Here is a 22836-nt window from a genome sequence, read left to right on the forward strand (position 1 = left end):
ATATAATACTATCACATACTGTACCCTCTGAATATAATACCAAAACATACTGTACACTCTGAATATATTACTACCACCCACTGCGCCCTCTGAATATAATACTTAGAGATGAGCAAACTACAGTAAATTCAACTCATCACAAACTTCTCGGCTCGGCAGTTGATGGCTTTTCCCACATAAATTTGTTCAGCTTTCAGGTGCTCCCGTGGGCTGGAAAAGGTGGATATTGTCCTAGGAGAATCTTTCCTATGAATGTATCCACCTTTTCCAGCCCACCGGAGCACCTGAAGGCTGAACTAATTTACGCAGGATAAGTCATCAACTGCTGAGCCGACAAGTTCCTGACAAATCGAATTTACTGTAAGTTCGCTCATCTCTAATAATACTACCACAAACTGTGTCCTCTGAATATAATACTACCACCCACTGTGCCCTCTGAATATAATACTACCACAAACTGCGCCCTCTGAATATAACGTTGCCATACAGTGCACCCTCTGAATATAATACCACAACCGCAGTAACACCCCTCAACATCCGTTAGCTGATGCTATTACCACGGGAGGGGGGTATTGGTGGTGTTGCTAGTGGATGATCGGGGTGCTACTACTGGGGGGGGTGTTGCTGAAGGATGATGAGGGTGCTACTGGCCATCCCCCCCTGGCAGTATCACCCCCATCATCCATCGGCAGGATCATCCTCCTGGCAGGAGCACCGCCATCATCCACCATCAGGATCTGCTGATGGAGGTGCTGCTGGGGGGGGGGGTAGTTGCTGGCGGATGATGAGGGTGCTACTGCCTGGGGGGGAGCATTAGGTAGGCAGCAGTTCCCCCACATTAGGTAGGTAGCAGTTTCCCCACATTAGGTAGCATCTTTTTCCCACATTAGGCAGCATAGATTCCCCACATTAGGTACCAGTTTCCCCACATTAGGTAGCAATTTCCCCATATTAGGTAGCACAGATTCCCCACATTAGGTAGCAGTTTCCCCACATTCGGTAGCACAGATTCCCCACATTAGCTAGCATAGACTCCCCACATTAGGTAGCATAGACTCCGCGCATTAGGTATCATAGACTCCGCACATTAGGTATCATAGACTCCGCACATTAGGTAGCATATACTCCGCACATTAGGTAGCATAGACTCCCCACATTAGGTAGCATAGACTCCCCACATTAGGTAGCATAGACTCCCCACATTAGGCCGCAGGTTCCCTTGCAGGTTCCCCACAATGCGTCAAAGTCTCCCCACACACACACACACATAAAAAAAAAACACATACAACACAGAGAGACACACACACACACAAACACACACAGTCAGAAAGACACACACTCACAGACAGACACACAGTCACACACACAGAGTCACACACAGTCACACAAACACACACAGAGTCACACAAATACACAGAGTCACACACACACTCAGAGAGTCACACAAACACACACAGTCACACACACACACAGAGTCACACAAATACACAGAGTCACACACTCAGAGAGTCACACAAACACACACAGTCACACAAACACACACAAACAAACATAGATAGAGACAGACACACACACTCACCCATCCAGCGCAGCGATCCTTCTCACCGGGCGCAATGCGAGTGACGTATCTGACGTCCCCCTGCGCGGCCATGCGGTGTGACGTCAGGCCGGCGCAGACGTGGGAGCGGAGGCCGGGCACAGTACTGGTGAAGGTGAGGGGGGGGCGTGATGACGGACGGGCGCACTGAAAGGGGGGGGGTTGCTAACGGACGGGCGCACCGCACACACAGCACAGGGGGGGGGGTGCTGACGGATGGGAGGCCGGTCACATAGGGGGGTGTCAGTGTAGCTTGGGAGGGGGTGTGGGTGCTGCGGAGCGTCTTGGTGTCACCCCATTAGGTTGGTGTCACCCGGTGCGGGCTGCACCCCCCGCACCCGGGTCGCAACGCCACTGGCTATAGGCTAGAGCAATCAACCCCCTATAACGCTGATCCATGCAAAGCTATGGCTTTTCAGGGATCAGTGTAAAAGATCAGTGTGTGCAGTGTTATAGCCCCCTATGGGAGCTATAACACTGCAAAAAAAAAAAGTGGAAAAAAAAAAAGTTAATAAAGGTCATTTAACCCCCTTCCCTAATAAAAGTTTGAATCACCACCCTTTTCCCATAGAAAAAATCTGTGTAAATAAAAATAAACATATGTGGTATCACCACGTGCAGAAATGTCCAAACTATGAAAAATCTATCATTAATGAAACTGCATAATCAATGGCGTACGCACAAAAAAATTCCAAAGTCCAAAATAGCGTATTTTTGGTCACTTTTTATATCATGAAAAAATGAATAAAAAGCAATCAAAAAGTCCGATCAATACAAAAATGGTACCGATAAAAACTTCAGAACAGGGCACAAAAAATGAGCCCTCATATCGGCCCAAACGTGGAAAAATAAAAAAAGTTATAGGGGTTAGAAGATGAGAATTTTTAACGTATAACTTTTCCTGCATGTAGTTGTGATTAAATCAAACCTATATAGCTAGTGTATCATTTTAACCGTATGGACCTACAGAATAAAGATAAGATGTCATTTTTACCGAAAAATGCACTGCTTAGAAACGGAAGCCCCCAAAAATTACAAAATTACATTTTTTCTTCAATTTTGTCGAACAATGAATTTTTTTTCCATTTCGCCGTGGATTTTATTGTGAAATACTAATGTCACTGCAAAGTAGAATAGGTGGCGCAAAAAATAAGCCATCATATGGAATTTTATGTGCAACATTGAAAGCGTTATGATTTTTAGAAGGTGATGAGGAAAAAATGAGTCCTTAAGGGGTTAAATAGAAGTAATTTTCTGCCACCATTTGTTTCCCACCAGAGAACCCCTTTAAGATAAACCCCAATTAGAGCACCAGGTTTTGCCTTTAAAGGGGCTGTCCTGGATTACAAAAGACCATGCTGCTTTCTTTCAGAAACAGCACCACACCTGTCTACAGGTTGTGTCTGTAATTGCACCTCAGCTCTATTAAAGTGAAAAGGGTCTGAGTTGCAATACCAGACACAACCTGTGAACAAGTGTGGTGCTGTTTCTTGCCAATCCCTTTAAAGACAGAAGCCTGGTGTTTGTTTTGTTCTCCTTGACCATTTGGACAATCACCCACTTTCTTATTTGCTTACAATGCAGTTCTCCTTGCAGGGGAATAATGCACAGGTTCTTGCCACCAAGTAGCAAACAGTATGGCACCAACCAGACCATGGCGTCATCCATTTAATGACCCCCCATAGCAATCGCATGGCATGTATTCACTAGGATATGTTATTGTAGTACAAAGATTGTTGTAGTTTTATTGCAAACAAAACAGTATGATTCAGCCACGAGCAATGCCAAGTAATCCCAGCTCTGCTCTATCCGTATCATCTTTCATTATCAGGGGGTTAAAACACATTCACTGCAGACTCAGAGACAGACTTTTCTTCACCCTAGGTCTCCCCCTCCCCGGTTTCTGGTTGAATGTTATTTTAATACAGAATAAACTATATATGAGAATTGATTTAATAATTGTTAACATGTTGTTATTGTTTATGTTGAATTGAAACATCATATCAACAGTTCAGATATTCCAGGCAAATAAAATACGTTTGCATAGGCCTCCCTTTACACTAAAAAAATAAATAAAAGCTGGCATACTTACCCTCCCCACTCCCCTGGCACTGCTACTATCAGATTTTCCAGTCCCTGTTGCATTCCTCTTCTTTCTAATTTCAATGAGGGAGATTTATCAAAACCTGTGCAAAGGAAAGTTGCTGAGTTGCCCATAGCAACCAATCAGATCCCTTCTTTCATTTTGCAGAGGCCTTGTTAAAAATGAAAGAAGCGATCTGATTGGTTGTTATGGGCAACTGGGCAATTTTTCCTCTGGACAGGTTTTGATAAATCTCCCCCAATGATGTTTAGCTCCTGCAGGAACCATTTGTGCCATGCTCTGTGATTGGCTGACAGGAAAGAACCTTTGTTGGAAGGAGAAAGAAGAGGAACGCAGCAGGGACTGGAAAATCAGTGACAGCGGAGGGGGAGTGAAGGAGGTAAGTATGCATTTTTTTTATCCTGCAAAACGAGGCATATGATTATTTTTTGCCCAGAAAATAATTTTAAGAGAAAAACACCCTTAACAGCTACTGTTAATATTCATTCATAATTATTGTAACTTTATTTGTGTTCGGAGCTCCATACGTGTACTAGTGACAGGACAGATTGCCTACATACCTATACAAGATCTTACCCTAGCATAGCGGTCTGAGTTGTGCCATAACCGCGCAATGAGGGAACGCCTATAGAGGGCATGCACTATAATGAAGGAATAAAATAAGGGAGGGTTGGGTGGGTTCCACAAACGTCACGTGCTCCGCCCCTGTAGGAGAGGGGGGAGTTATATACACACGCCCCCACCTGTTCCCAATAAGCCCCACCTGGAAATGCAGGGAGCGATAATTACTTCTGCCCCTCACACAAATACAGCCCATCAGGCTTTATACTTAACACAGTGAAGTAAAACAAATGCTTGCGTGATCCCATCAACTTAATAAGATTGCAGGATTGTAGCAGAAGAAAAAGGACCTAAGTACCGTTTCCTCTCATGAAAGGCGTAATCCAAGGCAGGCGGCGGATTGTAACTTAATTAAGAAATGCTTTAGTGTTCTGGATAAGACACTAATGATGTAAAGTGGTAATAATTCCCGATAACACATCACACAAGAACACAGAGGAAACAGACCAGACCAGATTGTCACCTGTAAGACCTGTCTACTAACACTTTGTAAAATACAGCAAGTGACCTTTATGTCAATGCCACAAGACAAAAAACTAATTTCATTTGCCAGCCTCATTCTGTTTATATATAGAATCAACATAATAATCATAGTAATGTACTCCAGTGATTTCTATTTTACCACCTGTATACCCCAACTCTTTTTGTGGGGGAGTTTGGGGCAACTTCTGCTTAAAGGGGTAGTCCAGTATTTTACTTCTTATTCCTCATGCAAAGGAAAGGAAATAAGTGTATGATTGCGGGGGTCCAACCTCTGTGACCCTCCTTATTTCCTGCAGGGCATTCTGGCCTTTCTCATGCTCGGAGTGAAGGTTTATGCATCTCTATGGGAGAGCCAGAGATACATGAGCACAGCACTTGTGTATCTCTGTCTCTCCCATAACGATGCATTGATGAGACATGTCAATCCCCTGCTCCGATCAGATACCTATCTTGTATCATTTGGATAGGGGATAAAAAGTAAAATACCCCTTCAATGCTAATTTTAGTGCCTCCTGATCTTGCTGGGTAAGAGGCTTCATGTGGTTATGGCTGTGTTGCCTGGCCTCAACCACATGATTGCTCTTAGCCAATCCTGTCGAATTTGAAGTTAAAGGGGTATTCTAATTTATTAAAAATAAAAACAAAACTGCTACTCATTTCACCTGGTCCAGTGCTGGGGCTCCCCCATATCTCTTACCCTCATGACCCACCGTCCTACTGATGACATATTGAATCCACTGCAGCTAACCAATTAAGCTATATTGAGTTAAGAACATAATTGGCTGAGACGGGATGGCAAGACATCAGAATAAGTAGACATGGGTGGAGCACCGATGCTGGATTGGGTGAGGTAAGTATGAGGTAGTTTGTTATTTTACAGCCATAGCAAGCTTCAATATGGTTTTTAAATATATCAAAATCATACATATATCAATATGTGCACCAGCTAAACAACACAACAATAGGCATTTTACGTATCCTTTTATGACTAGGGCAAGGAGCAGGTTCCATATATCCTGAAACCCCCATTTTTAGCATAGGGAGAACTTGTCCTGCATAAACCTACAAAAGTGACCACACTAGTTCTCCTACAATTGTAAATTTATTATTTCATGGACATATACAAAATAACCAAACAACTTGCCCTCCCCCACACCACAAAATCAAAAATGACCCTCCCTTGAGAGACCCACAACCCCAATATAAAAAAAAGGTGGGACTCCTGACTAGGACCCCCAACAATATCTATATGTCAGAGTGTGTCCTGTTCCTGAATACTCTGTATAACAGCTTTACTTCAAATTGTTTACAAGAATAGAGTCTCCAGTTCTGAGATTAGAAGTTAATTATCTTGGAGAATAAATGGAGACGAGAATTCTTAAACATCGTCTCATTTCTAGTCTGTTCAAAATATAAAACATGAAAACATTCACGTTCATAGACAATATTATATGTATAATACACAATCGTGATGCCAAATGTGTAATAAGAATTATTAATAAGCTTTTAAAGTTATTTGCCCTTTTACAGTCCATATTATATAATACAATATGGAGCCATGCCAAACTCCTTCAGATACTGACAATTAATGATATAACTCCAGTTCACACCTAACATGTCCCATTTTCCTGCTCTCACATTCCACTGTGATGTCCGCCTTTGACCATGGGCATAATGCCCATGGTCAAAGGCGGACCCTCACAGTGGAATGTTGGTGGTCACCAGTTGTGTTCATTCTCTTAATAACTTCTGGCACAGAAAAAGGGGTTATCATAAAATAACCTATCACCAATCTGAGTGATGGGGGTCTGACCGCTGTGACCTCTACCATAAATGGGAGTCCCTTGACCCTCAAGTGACTGGAGTGGTGATCATGCATGTAAGTTGCAACTCCCTTCACCCCAGAGGGGTTATCAGATACTTATCACCATATAAGTCGGATAAATTATAACCTAAGGATCAACTTTTCAAACAAAATCTATTGAAAATTCAACAATGTAGATCTGATATTTTGTTAGTAAGACAAAACAAGACACTTGTGACCACTGACTAGAGTGGAAAACAGCTCCTCATATCTCAAATTCCTGTCTGTATTAATTGAGAATGATGCATAGACAGTATTGAGATACGTGCAATGACACTATAACATGTATAACATAAATTACTCATGAACTGAAATCCAGACGTATCAACAGTATAAATGAAAAAAAAAAAATTTGTAAACTCTTTTTTTCTTTATAATTTTTGGTTTCTCATCCTTCCTGCAGGTGTCAGCCTTCCCCAGCCTGATAACCTCCTACACAAGACTAAAACAACCTCATATCTCTGCTGATGCTTTAACATATAGTACATTTTGTAAACCATGTCAGTAAGTAAAATAGAGAAACACACAACTAATACAATAAACAACACATTAAAGATGCTCATATATAATCAATATTTCATTTATTTACTAATAGAGCATTCAATTTCTTTAAATTGATAAAGACTCTAGAATAATATATACAAACAATGGTATAATAAGTTATTTAGTACTTACTTGGTGCAATGTCAATGTTCTAATATCCACAAGTTAAGTTTGCAGATTCTCCAAATTATTATTTTTTTTTCAGGTAAAACTTAATGAGAAAGATTTACGGAGAAAGGTAAAAGATTGAATATTCTTCGTACAATCTGTTTTTCAAAGTATATGGCTGAATGGTCTTGTTTTTTTTTTTTTATCAATTTCTAGGAGCTTTGAAGAGATAAAGAACTCAAATCAATAGAAAAGTGTATAAGAATATCCCATGCGGACTGCAAAGATGCCATCATGTCCTCATCTCCAGGCTTCGGTGTCTTGCTGTAGTTAAAGAGCATGCACATGAAGATTAGCACTTGTCTGGACTGCTGCTAGTCTACATTGACTTATATGGAGGCTGCATCTTTCCCAGCTGTAAAGTATCCGCCTCTCTTTGGTGAAATCCCTCAGGGTATCCCTTCATGCTGTTTTGATCTCCCTGCTTTCCCATTCGATTATCCTTCTCTCCCACTCTCTGAGTAGTTTCTCCTTCCTCCCACTGACTTAAAGCTCTTTTCTTGCGTCTCCCCTATTGCTCACTGATCACTTGCTACTGATTTGCTGGCTTCATTTGCCTGCCTAGTAGGTTTTTTTTTTTCTTCCTTTCTGTCACTCACATTAAGATCTGTTAAGCTTCTTGCAGACACATAGAGATGACAAAAGTCTATCCAGGATTTAATCAGGTCAATGCCATTCTCTAGAATTGAAATCACAAATTGTATCCGTCTATCTAAGACAAAAAGAAACAAAGATAAAAAAGAATAAACAAACAAACAGAAACAAAAAAACAAAAAAAAAAACAAAGTAACTTTAGTAGAAATAAAGGGTGTTTTCTGCTGTATACAGACAGCGCTTCTGTTTTAAATTCAGTTTTTTTCCCCCATGTTATCTGCCTAGAGGATTTTGGAACTGACAGCCTATCTGTACACGATGTTGAATTGCATTTAGAGTCCTATGGGGAATGCTGCATACATCTGCCCAGAGAAATGTTACAAAACCTGGGAATTTGACTGTGAAAACTGTTTTTCCGACCCCCGTTTAGAAAAAATTTTAGTGTGAAATTCGGGAAATAACATTTTTTTTCTAGTAGTTATCCAGGAATAACACTGTCTCTTATAGGTAATGGATGTTTTCACACTGTCTTTCATCCACAGACTGTAAATTGAATGTTTTTCTTCTGGAATTCAAGCGCGATTTATGGAATATCCATGAAGGTTTATAGAATAATCTTAAAAGTCCATAAGGTTAGACACTTTTACTCACATCCCTGGTGAAGGTTATGTTTATTATAGTATTTTAATGAAAAGAGAGATCCTTTGTATTGTTGTGGCACTTCAGGCGATCTCTTATCAGTTACTGAAATGCATTGGTAGGTCTCATCGCTACGCCTCAGCATTGTTACTAGCGAAATGTTATGTTGGTTTAATTATATATTAGCACAGAGGAGGTTTAATGAATTGCAGGGATGTTACGAAGCGCTGGAGCACAGCAGGTGATACAGGAATCATCTGCTCCGTTCCTCTAGTTTGTACCCGAGTTCCCGAGTCTAATGGCAATAAGGTAATATATACATTGATGTATGTAAATAATGACTAAATTACAGAAGAATTACAAAGGTGTGAGTTCAGATAGGTTTGTCTATACACTGTATGTTGGTAGATATACACTCCTCCACACTGAAATTGCAACACCAAGAAGGGAAAGCCATAGGGAAGTAGCAAGTGTCACAAAGATCTACAATGATTGAATTTTCAAGTATCTAGCTCCGATCTGTGACATGTGGGAGATGCTTAAATGGTATAAATGCCAGATCAAATGAAATTTTTTCAGCCACATGAAACCTCAGTTATCAGAATCAAGCCAGTACAGAAGGCTTAAACTGAGAGACCTTGGTAGACAGGTGTAGACAATTTTCTGATGGAATTATTGAATTTCCTTATTTCTACAGCTAACTGAACAAGGATCTTGATCGTGCCAAAGGAGACTCTAGAACTCCACTTATCTTACTTCTGAGGCAAAATGTGACACGGTACTAGGAGAAGGGTTTCCAGGTAAAATTCCCCTGACTTAACATGTAAGCACTGGTCCAAATAAAGGAAAATCCAAGATCCAATGTGAAGACGACAGGGTGCCTGTACAACTCAACAATGCAAACCTCTTGCAAACTATTCAGCAAACATCCGCCACCTAACTAGTCTCAGTGTAGCAGCTGGTAGAGATTAAGCCAGGCCACTGCAGATCTGCTACTTTTCGCAAGTTGTATAGAAATGATATGATTCTTTCATCTGATGTATATGCACATGATGCATTTTACTATCACAAAAAAACTTGGCATACATCACCCATTGGGGCCCATTGTAAACTTGACTGGACCACTGTAACTTGAAACCAGACTCAACATACAATGCTACGGACAGTCCAGATCTGCGAAACATGTCAATGGCTGGAAGAACTGACCATTAACAATTCACAAATACTTTCTCATTGCTGGTGGCTACACAACTATATGTATGAAGATGTTGTATATTGTGCTGTGGTTTATGCTAGACCTGGTTTCTCTATGGACATGGCAAATCTTTCTGATATCTAGATACAGAAGCCAAAAACTGTTTTATTTCTCATATAACAGATACAAATTGACTGGTTTTCTCTGCCAGCAGCTTGAGCGGCACACTGAAGGATTACCCCGACAGCTGCACTCCTGGCTTCTGTTGGCCATTCCTGGAGCTGACTGTGTGTCTTTCTCATATATATTCATCTGGTCTTTCATCTCATCTAACAATATTTCCTCTAGTGGTCTTCATGCCGTGTAATATCACCCATTTCATTGCTTTGAAACAAAGCCATTGTCTTGCAAATGAGCAGTGTTTTTGTTTTTGTTTACATTTAAAAAAAAATAAAGGTTTACACTAAGGAAGATTTATTAGGGCTATTACAGGATCAGCCAATAAAGATTAATCTTTGTATATAGAATAGCTGTAGAATTGTCCAATATTTTTCTGTATCATTTCCTCTTTGTTGTCAAGATCTTTTATTGCTGCCATTCAATAGGAACCTTTATTGAATGAATCCAAGGAATATGTAATGTGGAAAAGTATAGCGCTTCATTATACAGTTAATACATTCAAGTTTGCCTACACTTTCTGGTAACTTTTCCAGATAAGTTGTTGATGTATTTCTTTCAATTATATAACTTGTATATTGCATTTGTCACCGGATATAATTTCTATTGCCCCTGAGCTAGCGGATGGGAACTAGCTGCTATGATGTCTCCCATAGAAAGATGAGCAAACTGAACCTGTAGAACCAGTGTTAGTTCAAAACTTTGCTAAAAGTTCAGAATCTGCTAAAGTAACATGGCAGGATGGAGAAGGAGAAAGGATAACTTGACCTCAGGGAATACTACTATAAAAGCCTATGCACATACTGTAGCTTCAGCAGACATTTTAAAGATGGCAGGTGTTAGATGAAGATCTCTGTGAGGGACACTAAGCAATGAACAACACAGATAGAAGGAGGAACACACATATATAATAACTGTAGTAAAGCAGCAGAGAGCGTTCTGCATCTGTCATGTCAGTGCAAAATCTGTTTTCACTGGAAGTTTTTTCTAGGATAGGGCAAGGGGGACATTATGGAGATTCTACACCCCAAAAGGAAATTATTTTTCACAGTTTGAAAAAAGCCATTGCTTATTTATTTTCCAGGAGAAAATTGTTAAAAAAACTGTTGTTACTTCAAAGAAAGGATCATTTTTGGACTGAACTATAGAGAATACATTAAAGCAAATTAACTATTCCACCTATGCTATGCACCAGAGTTTTGGATTAGTGTGCATGGTCTAGCAGTAAAAGGGCATGAGCTTAGGGGTTTTCCATGTAGTTTTTTTTTTTTTTAAAGAATGGGATGGCATGGAAAACAAAAAGAAAAATAGGGAGGTAAACAAATATAACAGGCTTTAACAAGCACAACAGCTCTAGATAACTATATATGGGAACAACTCTGCAAGAAGAACTTTTAATCAGATTGTTTCATTCATTTTTAAAGAGGCCTCTGAAAAATTAAAGAAGAAATATGACTGGTTGCTATGGGCAACAGGACAATTTTTCCTCTGCACAGGTTTTGATTAATCTCCCCCAATGTATAGAAAAAGTTCAGAAAGTCTGCAAGACAAGAGTAGTTTGTCCTGCTCTGCACTTAAATTGTAGCCAGAAAACAACCCATAACATTGCAGTGACAGCAAGAGGAGGGAAACCTCTGTACCTTTTTCAGATTTTTTGCTTTCTTCTGCAATGTTACAGCTATGTACAGTTTTGCTCCATATGTTTACATGTGTCCCTTTCTCTTCCTGACTCCTTTCCCATTATACCCAGCATGCCTAGAGGCTAGGTATAAATCTCCACACTGAGATCTACCCAGTACTGCCCTGTCCCTGCCCCAGACACTTCCCAGTGAACCCCCATAACCCGTCTACACAGATCCTTACCAGGCCTTTCCCACATGCTTCTGACTGGTGGCTCAGTGGTTTGCACTGTTCCTGTACATCACTGGGATTCAGTGTTCAAATCTCACCAATGGTGTTATCTGTAATAAGTTTGTATGTTCATTCCATGTAGGTGCATATATACAAATGCATTCATAAATTCTTCAGATGTTTTCACTTTTATTTATGTTGCCGCCTTGTGTTAAATAGTAAATAAGTGAATAAAAAAATGAAGTTCTCCCCATTGATTCTCAATACCCCATAATGACAACTTGAAAACAGAATGTTAGAAAACTTTGTTAATTAACTGAAAAGGAAGAAACTAAAATATTGCAATGTCATAAGTATTCAGACCCTTTACTCACTACTTAGTTGAAGCCCCTTTGGGGGACTTTAACTATCCTGATATAAAGTGGGAGACTGAGACCTGTCAATCTCATAAAGGAAACAGGTTTCTGACTATAGCTAAAGACAATTATCTGTCCCAAATGGTGCAGGGCCCTACTAGACTTAAAATTAACCAGCAGACCTGATAGAGTAACTAATGTGCAAGTAGAAGGATACCTAGGAAATAGTGACCATAATATAATACATTATAACTTGTTCTTCAATAAGGGAATCTCTCGAGGGGCCACAAAAACAATGAACTTCAGGAAGGCAAAGTTCGATCAACTCAGAGAAGCCCTTAACAATATAAAATGAGATAATGTCCTTAAAAACAAGAATACTGACACTAAATGGGAGACTTTCTTTTACATTACATTTTCACTGCAAGATGTATATACCTTATGGGAATAAAAGGGTCAAAAATAAATGAAAACCAATATGGATGAACAAAAATGTTAAGGGGGCAATAAATGACAAAAATAAAGCATTTAAACTACTAAAACAGGACGGCAGTGAGGAAGCATTAAAAAGCTATAGAGAAAAATGTAAAATATATAAAAAAACAGATAAAAAACGCAAAAATAGAGACAGGAAGACTCATTGCCAAAGAGAGTAAAACTAACCCCAAAATGTTCTTTAACTATATAAATAGCAAAAAGATCAAAAATGAAAGTGTGGGCCCTTTAAAAAATGACGAAGAAGAAATTATAAACGGGGATCAGGAAAAAGCAAATATATAAAAAAATTCTTCTCCACTGTATTCACCGAGGAAAATGAAATGCCAGGTGAAATACAGAGAGATAAGGTAAACTCCCCTGTACAGGTCACCTGTCTAACCCAGGAAGAAGTACAGTGCCGCCTACAAAAAATCAAAATAGACAAATCACCAGGTCCAGATGGCATTCACCCCCGTGTTCTAAAGGAATTAAGTAATGTGATACACAGATCCCTATTAACAGGACTGGCGCATGGCAAATGTGGTACCAATATTTAAAAAGGGATGAAAAGGTGACCCTGGGAATTATAGACCTGTTAGTTTGACTTCCGTTGTATGTTTTCTAAGGGATGCAATTCTGGAGTATCTTAATAAAAATAAATGTATGACCCCATATCAGCATGGCTTTATGAGGGGCGGTCCTGTCAGACTAACCTGATCAGCTTATATGAGGAGGTGAGCTCCAGACTGGACCAGGGTGAATCACTGGATGTCGTATATCTGGATTTTTCCAAAGTATTTGATACAGTTCCACATAAAAGGATGGTGCATAAATTGAGAAGGATGGGGCTGGGGGAGAATGTGCGTAAGTGGGTAAGTAACTGGCTCAGTGATAGGAAACAGAGGGTGGTTATTAATGGTACTTATTCTGATTGGGTGACTGTTACAAGTGGGGTACCACAGAGGTCCGTCTTGGGTCCTGTTCTATTTAATATATTCATTAATGACCTTGCAGAGGGGTAAAATAGTAAAGTAGCAATCTTTGCAGATGATACTAAACTCTGTAAAGCGGTAAACACTATAGAGGACAGTGCACTGTTACAAATGGATCTGGATAGGTTGGAAGTTTGGGCTGGGAAGTGGCAGATGAGGTTCAACACTGATAAATGTAAGGTAATGCACATAGGGAAGAAAAATCCAGGCTGGGATTATGTATTAAATGGGAGAACGCTAGGGACAACTGACATGGAAAAGGACTTGGGAGTCTTAGTTAATAGTAAATTTAGCTGTAGTGTCGGGCAGCTGCTGCCAAGGCAAATAAAATCATGGGGTGCATCAATAGGGGCATAGATGCCCACGACAAGGAAATAATTTTACCGCTGTACAAACCACTAGTCAGACCGCACATGGAATACTGTGTGCAGTACTGGGCACCAGTGTACAAGAAAGATATAGTGGAGCTGGAGAGGCTTCAAAGACGGGAAACCAGGGTAATACGGGGAATGGGAGGACTACAGTACCCAGAAAGATTATCAGTATTAGGGTTATTTAGTTTAGAAAAAAGAAGGCTTAGGGGAGACCTAATAACTATGTACAAATATATCAGGGGATCGTACAGTGATCTCTCCCATGATCTATTTATACCCAGGACTGTATCTATAACAAGGGGACATTCTCTACATTTAGAGGAAAGAAGGTTTCTATAGCAGCACAGACAGGGGTTCTTTACTGTAAGAGCAGTGAGACTGTGGAATTCTCTGCCTGAGGAGGTGGTCATGGGGAACTCTGTGAAAGAGTTCAAAAGGGGTCTGGTTGCATTTTTGGAGAGTAATAACATTACAGGTTATGGATTTTAGATCTATAGGGATAGAACGTTGATCCAGGAAGGAATTTTTACCTCAAGTATGAGGGTTTTTTGCCTTCCTCTGGATCAACTCAGTAGGAACTCATTAGGGATATAGGTTGAACTTGATGGACTTTGGCCTTTTTTCAACCTTATGAGCTATGTTCCAGTCTCCAGTCTTCTTGGGGATGATGGCACAAGGTTTACACACCTGGATTTTGGTAGTTTTTGCCATTCTTCTCTGCAGATCCTCTCAAGCTCTGTCAGGTCAGTGGAAGCTATTTGAAGGACTCTCCTGAAATGTCTGATTGGGTTTAAGTCAGGGCTCTGGCTGAGCCACTCAAGGACATTCACCGAGCTGTTCTTAAGCCACTCCTGTGTTGTCTTGGCTGCGTGCTTATGGTAATTATCTTGTTGAATCTTGGCGCATTCTGAATCAGTTTTTTTTTTAAATAAAAAATATCAACTTTACCTCAAGCCTGACCAGTCTCCCTGCCCCAGCCACTAAAAAAAAAACTTACAAAGCTTCATTGTAGGAACGTATTGGGCAGGTAATGTCTAATGTCTGGTTTCCAAAAAACAAACATACCAAAGTCTAGAATTGCAGATTTTTGGTCTCTTCATATAGCAGAAAAAAATTATAAAAAGTGATCAAAAAGTCCCATCAAAGTAAAAATTGTACACACAAAAACTACAGATCACTTTCATTGCACAAATAATTTTTTTCTTTGGTCTTGCTATACATGTTGTGATAAAAGTAATGATGACATTACAAAGTACATTTGGCTCAATATAAAACAAGGCCTCATTTGTGCCTGAAAATTTTAAAGTTATTAAATTATGTATTTTAAAAGGCGAGGAGCGAAAATCAAAACACAAAAAAATTGGCCTTTTTATGTTTAAAAAAAAATACTCATACCTCTCACAGAGCAAGGAGGAAAAATTGAAATGCTTCACCAGATATCGCTGTAGCAGGGAAGGTTACAAAGCACACATGAGTAAATATAGGGTTGTCTTCTCTGTGTAGTTACTAGGAAATAACAGTTTTATAAATAAATGAACTGAACATATGTGTGAAGAAGTTACTTCCATTCTTCTCATGAACATCTCATGTAGGCAGACTTCTGTTTTTGACTGTAATTGTACATGGATATGGCGATTGGCCAAGTCAGTGAATTGAAGCTCTCATCGCGCAGGTGTTTACAAATTAATGTGAGATGGGAAATTTGTCTGCCTGGAAACCACATAACACAAATGGTTCACGTTAGATGGAGAAGAACAGATCACGCACCAAGGAACAGGAGATAACTTGGAAAATGGTCAAATCTCTCATTTTTATCACAGAAGACAAATGATGACTTTATTCCTATAAACACTAGAGCTGAGAGAATGTTTAATATAATTAAAAGCTACACAAAATAAAACGGTAACATTTCTTCAATATTTCCTAGTGCAGCATAAAAAATTTGCACTAACAAAAAAAATACATAGAAGTGATGGGTGGTATTCCTTATATCTTAATCCATCTCCTCCTGCTTTCTAAAAATAAACATGGAGGATACAGAAGTCATTACCATTAAGGACCAAGCCCATTTTCACCTTAAAGGGGTATTCCGGGATTTTTTTTTATTTGACTATGCTACAGGGGCTGTATAGTTAGTGTAGTTCACAATATAGTGTCTGTACCTGTGTGTGACGGTTTTCTCACAATTCTTCTGTGATTTTCACTCCAATATTTATTTTTAGCAGCATAAAAAATTACTGTTGTCTCAGTTTTTTCCCAGCTTGCAATGCGGCCGAGACCTGACTCACTAGTCAGCTGATGACAGGGAGCCTGTCTGCTTCAATGGGTGGAGGGATCGCTTGGAGGGAAAGAGATCTATCTGCAACAGCTGCAGGCACCCTGATTGAAAACCACAATGATTTGAATGGATGCAGCTCATTTATGTTTCAATGGGTGGGGTGGCTAATGTGTGGGAAGGAGGAAAATGAAATTGTGGGATTTGTAATAAAAAAAAGAAAAGTCAAACAGGAAATACCAGTTCACAAACAGCTAGCCACAGTGTTATGGTAATCTCACAACATAGCCATTTAGTCCCAAGACAAGCGCAGATCCTTCCTAAGCATGTCCATTATTGTCTGCCAGGTACGTACTAAAACCCCTTTAACCCCTTCAGGACGGAGCTCATTTTGGCCTTAAGGACCGGAGCGTTTTTTGCACATCTGACCACTGTCACTTTAAACATTAATAACTCTGGGATGCTTTTAGTTATCATTCTGATTCCGAGATTGTTTTTTCGTGACATATTCTACTTTAACATAGTAGTAAATTTTTGTCGATAATTGCATCCTTTCTTGGTGAAAAATCCGTAAATTTGATGAAAAATTTGAAAATTTAGCATTTTTCTAACTTTGAAGCTCTCTGCTTGTAAGGAAAATGGATATTACGAATACATTTTTTTTTGGTTCACATATACAATATGTCTACTTTATGTTTGCATCATAAAATTGACGTGTTTTTACTTTTGGAAGACACCAGAGGGCTTCAACGGTCAGCAGCAATTTTCCGATTTTTCACAAAATTTTCAAACTCAGTATTTTTCAGGGACCAGTTCAGGTTTGAAGTGGATTTGAAGGGTCTTCATATTAGAAATACCCCATAAATGACCCCATTATAAAAACTACACCCTCCAAAGTATTCAAAATGACATTCAGTCAGCGTTTTAACCCTTTAGGTGTTTCACACGAATAGCAGCAAAGTGAAGGAGAAAATTCACAATCTTCATTTTTTACACTCACATGTTCTTGTAGACCCAATTTTTGAATTTTTACAAGGGGTAAAAGAACAAAATTTTTACTTGTATTTGTAGCCCAATTTCTCTCGAGTAAGCACATACCTCATATGTCTATGTAAAGTGTTCGGCGGGCGCAGTAGAGGGCTCAGAAGGGAAGGAGCGACAAGGGGATTTTGGAGAGTACGTTTTTCTGAAATGGTTTTTGGGGGGCATGTTACCTTTAGGAAGCCCTTATGGTGCCAGAACAGCAAAAAAAAAACACATGGCATACCATTTTGGAAACTAGACCCCTCGGGGAATGTAACATGGGATAAAGTGAACCTTAATACCCCACAGGTGTTTCACGACTTTTGCAAATGTAAAAAAAAAAAAAAAATTTTACCTAAAATGCTTGTTTTCCCAAAAATTTTTTATTTTTAAAAAGGGTAATAGCAGAAAATACCCCTAAAAATTTGAAGCCCAATTTCTCCCGATTCAGAAAACACCCCATATGGGGGTGAAAAGTGCTCTGCTGGCGCACTACAGGTCTCAGAAGAGAAGGAGTCACATTTGGCTTTTTGAACGCAAATTTTTCTCTGGGGGTATGCCGCATTTAGGAAGCCCCTATGGTGCCAGGACAGCAAAAAAAAAAAAACACATGGCATACCATTTTGGAAACTAGACCCCTCGGGAAACGTAACAAGGGGTTAAGTGAACCTTTATACCCCACAGGTGTTTCACGACTTTTGCATATGTAAAAAAAAAAATTTTTTTTTACCTAAAATGCTTGTTTTCCCAAAAATTTTACATTTTTAAAAAGGGTAAAAGCAGAAAATACCCCCCAAAATGTGTAACCCAATTTCTCCTGAGTACGGCGATACCCCATATGTGGCCCTAAACTGTTGCCTTGAAATACGACAGGGCTCCAAAGTGAGAGCGCCATGCGCATTTGAGGCCTAAATTAGGGATTGCATAGGGGTGGACATAGGGGTATTCTACGCCAGTGATTCCCAAACAGGGTGCCTCCAGCTGTTGCAAAACTCCCAGCATGCCTGGACAGTCAACGGCTGTCCGACAATACTGGGAGTTGTTTTGCAACAGCTGGAGGCTCCGTTCTGGAAACAGTGGCGTACCAGACGTTTTTCATTTTTATTGGGGAGGGGAGGGGGGCTGTGTAGGGGTATGTGTATATGTAGTGTTTTTTACTTTTTATTTTATTTTTTGTGTTAGTGTAGTGTAGTGTTTTTAGGGTACAGTCGCACGGGCGGGGGTTCACAGTAGTTTCTCGCTGGCAATTTGAGCTGCAGCAGAAAGTTTGCGGCAGCTCAAATTTGCAGCCAGATACTTACTGTAATCCTCCGCCCATGTGAGTGCACCCTGTACATTCACATTGGGGGGGGACATCCAGCTGTTGCATAACTACAACTCCCAGCATGCCCGTTGGCTGTCGGTGACTGCTGAGAGTTGCAGTTTTGCAACAACTGTAGGCACACTGGTTATGTATCACTGAGTTTGTGACCTAACTCAGTGTTTCACAACCAGTGTGCCTCCAGCTGTTGCAAAACTACAACTCCCAGCATGTACGGTGCATGGTGTACGGTGACTGCTGAGAGTTGTAGTTTGCAACAGCTGGAGGCACACCGGTCGTGAAACACTGAGTTAGGTAAGAAAAAACTCTGAGTTTCACAACCAGTGTGCCTTCAGCTGTTGCAAAACTACAACTCTCAGCAGTCACCGACAGCCAACGGGCATGCTGGGAGTTGTAGTTATGCAACCAGCAGATGCACCACTACAACTCCCAGCATGCACTTTAGCTGTTTGTGCAAGCTGGGAGTTGTAGTTAGACAACAGCTGAAGGTACACTTTTCCATAGAAAGAATGTGCCTCCAGCTGTTGCAAAACCATAAGTCCCAGCATGCCCATAAGGGCATGCTGGGAGTTGTGGTGATCTGCCTCCTGCTGTTGCATAACTACAGCTCCCAGCATGCCCTTTTTGCATGCTGGGAGCTGTTGCTAAGCAACAGCAGGAGGCTGTCACTCACCTCCAACGATCCAGCCGCACAGGTCAGTCCCTCGTCGTCCCTCGCCGCCGCAGCTGCTCCTGGGGCCCCGATCCCAACAGGGGCGCCGGGGATCGGGGTCCCCAGCACCCGGGGTGCACGTCCCGTACCCGCTCACGTCCTCCGGAAGAGGGGCGGAGCGGGTGCGGGAGTGACACCCGCAGCAGGCGCCCTGATTGGTCGGCCGGTAATCCGGCCGACGAATCAGGGCGATCGTGAGGTGGCACCAGTGCCACCTCACCCCTGCAGGCTCTGGCTGTTCGGGGCCGTCAGAGACGGCCCCGAACAGCCAGTAATTCCGGGTCATCGGGTCACTGGAGACCCGATTGACCCGGAATCGCCGCAGATCGCTGGACTGAATTGTCCAGCGATCTGCGGCGATCGCCGACATGGGGGGGCATAATGACCCCCCTGGGCGATATGCCGGGATGCCTGCTGAACGATTTCAGCAGGCATCCGGCTCCGGTCCCCAACCGGCTAGCGGTGCGGGCCGGAATTCCCACGGGCGTATGGATACGCCCTCGGTCCTTAAGGACTCGGGATTCAGGGCGTATCCATACGCCCTATGTCCTGAAGAGGTTAAAGACCACTGTCACTTTAAGCATCAATAACTCTGGGATGCTATTACTTATGAATTTGATTCCAAGGCAGTTTTTTCGTGACATAATCTACTTTAACATAGTGTTACATTTTTATCAATACTTTTATAATTTCTTGGTGAAAAATTCCAAAATTTCATGAACAATTAGAAATTTTAGCATTTTTCTAACTTTGAAGCTCTCTGCTTGTAAGGAAAATAGACATACAAAATAAATTATATATTGATTCACATATACAATATGTCTACTTTATGTTTGCATCATAAAATTGACATGTTTTTACTTTTGGAAGACATCAGAGGACTTCAAAGTTCAGCAGCAATTTTCCAATTTTTCACAACATTTTCTAAATCTGAATTTTTCACGGATCAGTTCAGTTTTGAAGCGGATTTGAGGGGCCTTCATATTAGAGATACCCCATAAATTACCCCATTATAAAAACTGAACCCCTAAAAGTATACAAAATGACTTTGAGAAAGTTTGTTAACCCTTTATGTGTTTCACAGGAATAGCAGCATAGTGAAGGAGAAAATTCAAAATCTTCATTTTTTACACTAACATGTTCTTGTAGACCCAGTTTTTGAATTTTTACAAGGGGTAAAGGAGAAAAAGCCCCCAAATGTGTGACCCAATTTCTTTCAAGTATTGAGAGTGAATTTTGCTGAAATGGTTTTTGTGGGGCATGTTGCATTTAGGAAGCCTCTATGGTGCCATAACAGCAAAAAAAAAACACATGGCACATAATTTTGGAAACTACACCCCTCAAGGCACGTAACAAGGGGTGCAGTGAGCCTTAACATCCCAAAGGTGTTTGAAGACATTTCTTTAAAGTCCGATGTGTAAGTGAATTTTTTTTTCGCAAAAATGCTTTTTTTCCCCCAAATTTACCATTTTTACATTTTTCATTTTCACAGACCACTGTTCCAAAAAATCTGTCAGACACTTATGGGGCGTAAATGCTCACTGCACCCCTTGTTACATTCCTTGAGGGGTGTAGTTTCCAAAATGCGGTGACAAGTGGGGTCTACTGTTCTGGCACCATGGGGACTTTGTAAATGCACATGGCCTTCAATTCCAGACACAGGGCCTTATTTACTATTGTTAATCTGACTTTTTTGGAGGGGGTTTCAGTAGGGTTTGAAGACGCAAGATGTCTGCGCCATGGTGCTGACAACATGTGACCTCTTGCGCCTTGTTGTGTCTCCCTTTTCCGACCTAACCAACTTTTCAATGTTTAAACCCCAAAAAGGGGCATGGCTTCATTATTTTCCCAAAACCCGGAAGATTTACTAAGTTCCCCGACCAAAATTACTTGACTTTTGGCGCCAAACTTTCCACCATGTCAAACCTGGTCAGTTTCTTCGGTTCTGTCGGGTGGAATTGTTAAATCGGCTCTCCATTTTCCAACTATGGATCCCTATTTGTAGATGGATGTGACTGACCAATGTACATGTTGCAGATGTGCAAACCTAACCTACAGTAACTAGGTGCAATTCGTCTCACACTATAAAGGCCAAATATGAGGGACGGTGTGGCACATTCCACTTGTCTTGCTCTTTTCGTCCAGCACTCACTACTGTACGTTCAATTTTCATGTCTAATAAATACTATAAGTAGAAAAAAACAAAAGAAAGAGCTTCCCATAGAGTAGTATGTTTGATGTTGCGGGTGTACACTGGTGAGTGTATGAAATATCACTCACCTTGTAAGGTTGTGTCTGGCACACAACGACCTTATATACTTGGTATATAGCAGTACAGCCTCCCGGGGTGTTTGAGTACGAGGGACAGCTCTACTCGATCCGTAGATCCAAAGTAGTGAGAGAAGAAAAAATCTCCGGGTTGGTGGCGCAAACTGCTTCTGATAGAAATTCCAGAGAAACTTGTGAAGATTAAAAGGTTCTTTTATTTACTTTGTCAATGAGATGCGTTTCGAGACGTGAACTTGGCAAAGCTACATACAAACACTTCAAAACATACATATTTACTAAAAAGATGGGTGCCAAAATCGGCCCCTGGTGTGAAGATAGGTGATGTCATAATGATGCGCTGTAAGTGGACACAAGTGGAGAAACAATATTGTCCTATACAAACGATATATTGACGATTTGCTCTTTATGTGGGAAGGCACAGAAGAATCCTTCGACTCCTTCACTGAATATCTGAATAAGAACAATTGGCACCTGACCTTATCAGGGAAAAACAGTGCCACATCCCTGGAATATCTAGATTTGGAATTTACATCAGAAAAAACAAAAATAATCATGAAGGACTTCTTCAAGAATGTTGACTGCAATAGTTTACTTGAGTTCCACAGTTGTCACTTTCACAAATGGAAAAAAAAATATTCTATTTGGCCAGTTTTATAGACTCCGTAGAAATTGTACAAAAATGACAGATTTTATAAAAAGAAGATTAACAGAAAAGGGGTACCCCAAAAGAATTATTCAGGATGCCTATAAAAAAAGCCTATACATCTGCAGAAACGGTAAATGACATAGGAAACAAAACTGTGGTAAACAATAGCAAAAAGAAGAACCCTGAAAATTACAAATACAACTTTATTACAGATTACACAGTGGAAAAACTTGAAATAAACAAAATAATGGAAATACATTGGCAAGTTCTGTTACACGATCCCCTTTTGAAAGAAATTCTTCCAGCGAAGCCCGGGTTCACCTACAGACGGGCGAGGGCTGTAAAAAATATGGTGGCACCCAGCCGCCTGAGAGGTGAAAAACAAAAACCAGACCCAGACAAAACTCCAAACATGAAAGAAAATGGTTGCTATAAGTGCAAAGCAAAGACATGTAAATTGTGTAAGATTATCAATCACGGTACCCAAACATTTAAGAGCAACCAAACAGGAGAAATTTTCAACATAAAAAACTTA

The 22836-nt window shown here is 40.5% G+C and overlaps 1 protein-coding gene across 2 annotated transcripts in view; it reads right to left on the bottom strand.

Moving 5' to 3' along the window:
* Positions 1–7975, bottom strand: part of TRPC4 (transient receptor potential cation channel subfamily C member 4) — a 289046-nt gene extending 281071 nt beyond the window's left edge. The window contains exon 1 of one of the 2 annotated variants that reach the window (XM_056561953.1): positions 7345–7975. The gene's annotated coding sequence lies outside the window, so the exon portion shown is untranslated. The remainder of the gene's footprint in view (positions 1–7344) is intronic. The other variant, XM_056561952.1, reaches the window with a different exon arrangement.
* Between the last annotated feature and the right edge of the window lie 14861 nt (positions 7976–22836).

Source organism: Hyla sarda, chromosome 2, assembly GCF_029499605.1.
Source record: "Hyla sarda isolate aHylSar1 chromosome 2, aHylSar1.hap1, whole genome shotgun sequence".
In the NCBI taxonomy this organism is placed as follows: Eukaryota; Metazoa; Chordata; class Amphibia; order Anura; family Hylidae; genus Hyla; species Hyla sarda.